This window comes from Gossypium raimondii, unplaced genomic scaffold (genome assembly GCF_025698545.1).
Source record: "Gossypium raimondii isolate GPD5lz unplaced genomic scaffold, ASM2569854v1 Contig00255, whole genome shotgun sequence".
NCBI lineage: Eukaryota > Viridiplantae > Streptophyta > Magnoliopsida > Malvales > Malvaceae > Gossypium > Gossypium raimondii.
In genome coordinates, this window is record NW_026291356.1 from 80,591 (window position 1) to 85,012 (window position 4,422).

A 4,422-nucleotide genomic window follows, 5' to 3' on the forward strand; every position below is an offset into this window, starting at 1 on the left:
TAACCCCTCAAATCATGCCTGGACATTACAACCCAATCTAAGCGATTACATGGGTCATAGTTATGGCAAAAGCTTGAGTTGAAGTACGTTGGTTTAATCTTTGAAAAGAACATGCTAGTATTCCCTTAAATACGAAATTTTTTAATAAAATTTTGAAAGAAACCTTATTTAATATTTGTAAAAAAACTTAATGATCTTTAAATTCAAATTTGATAAATTGAGTTTGCGAAAAACGGTTTTATTAAGAAAATACCAAATTATTTAGTCCATAATAAAAGTCCATGCAAATTTTTCGATGTCCAAAGTTTACAAATCTCATGTCGTAGTTCTATAGTCTAACATAAAATAAATTCCCAAATATTAATAAAGTCCACAAAAGTCCAAAACATAACAGAAATTCATATTTATATAAAACCATTCCCGAGAGCTGCACTGATGACCATATCCGAGTTCTAACCACGAGGATTATCTGAAACACATAAGTAATGTAGGTGAGCTTTAAAGAGCCCAATGTGAGATCAACTCAAATATAATCGCATAGATAGAAAAATATCAATCTCAACACATCAATCATCATAATAATCACAAGTTTTAACACTGATACTTGTGCATGAACATGTTGATGCATATTTTAAAACGATGCACATTTTATAAAATTTTTGACCCATCTCCGCTACACACTAGTATCAAGTTCCCCAAAACTCATCCATCTAAAACACTATTTGTGGTCAAACCACCACTGATTTGCAGATATACTGCCGCCGATATAATTTTGTGGACATGCCACCACTGATTTGCAAATATACTGCCACTGCTTCCACCTTCCAAAAAATCCCACCCCATGCATGTGATATGGAAAATTCACTATTTAACACATATGGATCACTTTTACACTTGTGCATGTAAACATGCATAATCACATATCATATGATAATCACTTTTAACATGTTAAACATGTTTTTCACCTTAAATCATGGATCTCAATATTTATAACATACACATATATAAGTCCCACATGTTTAAATCATCACATATATCATATAAGTCATACATCACATATCATGAGAATGAGATCTACACATACATCATACTCACAATCATAATCGCATCAATTATCACGTGTTTCATAAAATCACTCGATTAGAGTCACTTGGTGTACATCTTGATAATTTTTTCAACTCTTCTTGAATATTTAGTGTGCTCATGAGTTATTATAATTAATTTATTTATATAATAAAATAACTATATCACATACAAGGAATAGTAACGATCCCACACCTTTTTTTCTAAATCTGATTTGCCACAATCCTTATTAATAATTTCACTTTGATCTAACAAGCAAGACAAATCTAACACATGAGTAACGTTTATTAATTAGAATCCTTTGAAAATAGTTTTATCACTTAAAGATCGATTACTAATAGTCTGAACAACACTTACCCCACGATTTAAGACTCTCGAAAGGAGGGTTTCCAATGCGAAGTTAGAGGTCTCCCTATGAATATCATTTGGCCCTTCAAAGTTGATATCAATTTTTATTACTAAGATAATAATTAAATATTACGTTTTACCTATGGCCACTATACCATTCGGACATGATATGAAATAACGAAGAGAAATATTTTACAATCAAAATAACTCACACTTAAAACTTGATTAAGCCAGGATGAACAATGAATCCAGAAAGGAACAAAACTGATGAGTTGGGCGATCTAAAAAAATTGATTGAGTAAAGAGAAGCTGTAAGTTAAACAATATAAGCATCGAAAAATGGATGAGGAAGAGAAAAGAAGAATTTCAATCACCGGCGACAGCTGTTTGGCAATGAGGGTCGGTTTGACGAGGAGTGAAGAACAATACCAACCAGAATTTATAGATCAAATACAGATATTTCATTTCATTTAGCATTCATGTCAGAAACCAAATCAAAATCAATCATATTGTCCCTCACTTGATCCTTCGAGGCCCAAACTACATATTAGAAACAAGTAGGGGCTAAATCGAGAACTCAGAGAATCTTTCGTGAAACTTTACAAATTTTTCCTAGGTGCAGGGGACACACGCCCGTGTGGCCAGGCTGTATGGCTCACACGGTCAAGAGACACGCCCGTGTCTCAGGCCGTGTTGGCATTCGAAGTAGGACATACGGTCGTGTTCCAGCCCGTGTCAAATTTAGGGTGCTCTCTGACTTGGGTCACACGGCCAAGCCACACGCCCGTGTGCTAAGCCGTGTGAACATACTGACTTGCATTAAATAGGTGCAGCAGTCACACGGCCTGGCACACGGGCATTTTGAGCACTATGTTTCTCAAATTTTAAGATGCAAGGGACACACAAGCAAACCACATACCCATGTACTAGGCCGTGTGTCACAAAAGGTTGAGACATACGCCCGTGTCTATGCCCGTGTGGATGAAAATAGGTCATTTCTAATGCCACTTTTCTCACCCAATTTATCTTCCACCTACATTAACACTTTAGCACTTTCACCAACCAATACAAGACATCTAACTCAAGCCAAAACCAAGTTTAATACATATCATAACACCCCATATGCCTAAGTATTTATTCTTACCTAAATGACCATATAAACATATATGCATATTTCTCCAATCATGTTATTTTAAACCATTCATCAACATACCCATAAATTTTCCATTATTCAATCACATTAAACACAACAAACATATTAAGCCACACATGCATGTACATATCAAAATATGTCCAACTCAAGCCATTTCAATGGTTATTTACAACAAAATATTTTTAAGCCAACATTGGCTAAATTACCCTATACATGCCATTATAACAAAAATTAGTTTTCTAAATATACCGAAATGGCCGATGGATAGTGTGAGATATCTCTACCAAAGCTTCTAACCCAACGAGCTTCCAAATTACTATAAAACAGAGGAAAAAAAACGAAGTAAGCTTTTAAGCTTAGTAAGTTCGTATAACGAGAAATTAACTTACCATTCATTTACATTTAAGGTAAGCATACAAAATACATCCAAAGCAATTTGGCCAATAGCTTATACACATGTCATCATCAAACATGTTAGTCAAGTATTTCACATGAATTTCAAGAAACATGTATGAGTTCATCAAATATCAAATTTCCATGTTCATAAACTTTTCACATTTTATGTTCATACATCAATTCCATATATATTTCGGGTATATAGTGGCATAATTCATTTCAATTTCATGTTATCTCATGTCAGAACTTTACCCCTTAAATCATTTAAAATATCAATGGATATACGGGTAGTACACACGAAGTGTGCAAATCTGTAATCCATCAATTCATATTCGGGACTGCTCATACAGGCACATAAATGAGAAGCTCTCTCTCAAGCCATATAACGGGAAGCTCATATGATCCATGTAACGGGAAGCTCCGAAGAGTCTTTAACGGGAAGCTTAGACGAGCCAATATGGAGAAGTTCAAGCGAGCCAATATCAAGAAGCTACAGAGAGGCAATAATTAGGAAGCCCATGAAAGAGCCTTCTAATCAAGAAGCTCCAGAGAGCCATATATCATGACGCTCATAAGAGCTGCGGTGTGTCTATAACATATGTAGAATCACAACCAATCGGGATGCTCCGAAGGGCTATTAACGGGAAGTTCATGAGAGCCAAATATCGGGATGCTCATGAGAGCTAATAACGGGACGCTCTTTTGAGCTGTGGTGTGTCCGCAACACATGCAGGACCACAACCCATTTGGGAACCCTTTATCATCAAATTTCATTTATTCAAACGGGACTTAATATTTGTCGAACCTTTTCGAATATGTGATTAATTTCATATACATGGAAATAATACAATCACATACATACAATTCAATTAACCAATAAATTATCAAATCAGAAAGACGAACTTACCTCGACAAGTGTTCGTATAAGCAAAACCTACTAATCCGACACTTTTTCTTTTCCACGATCTATCTTTGTATTTGGTCTATCCGGATCTATACGAGTGAATTTAGCTAAATTTAATACAATTCATATTCAATTCAATCCAATTCACATCTTAGGCAAAATTACCATTTTCCCTTATACTTTTAATTAATTACAATTTCATCCCTAGGCTCAGAAAATGAAATTCATGCAATTTAATCCTTATTCCAAGCCGAACCGATTTTTACATGTAACATTAGTAGCCCATGTATTTCATAAAATTTAGAATTTTCCCATGAATTTTACATCTTATCAATTTAGTCCCTAAATCATAATTTCATCAAAATTCACTTTACAAAAGTTGTTTATCTATGAATCGCCTTTCATTTTCTACCATAAAACTTCATCATTCATGCATATTCATCCATGTCAAAACCCTAATAGTGTGATAATTTTGCAAATTAATCCCCGAGATAACTAGATTAACTTATTACAATCTCAAAAATATAAAAATTACTAA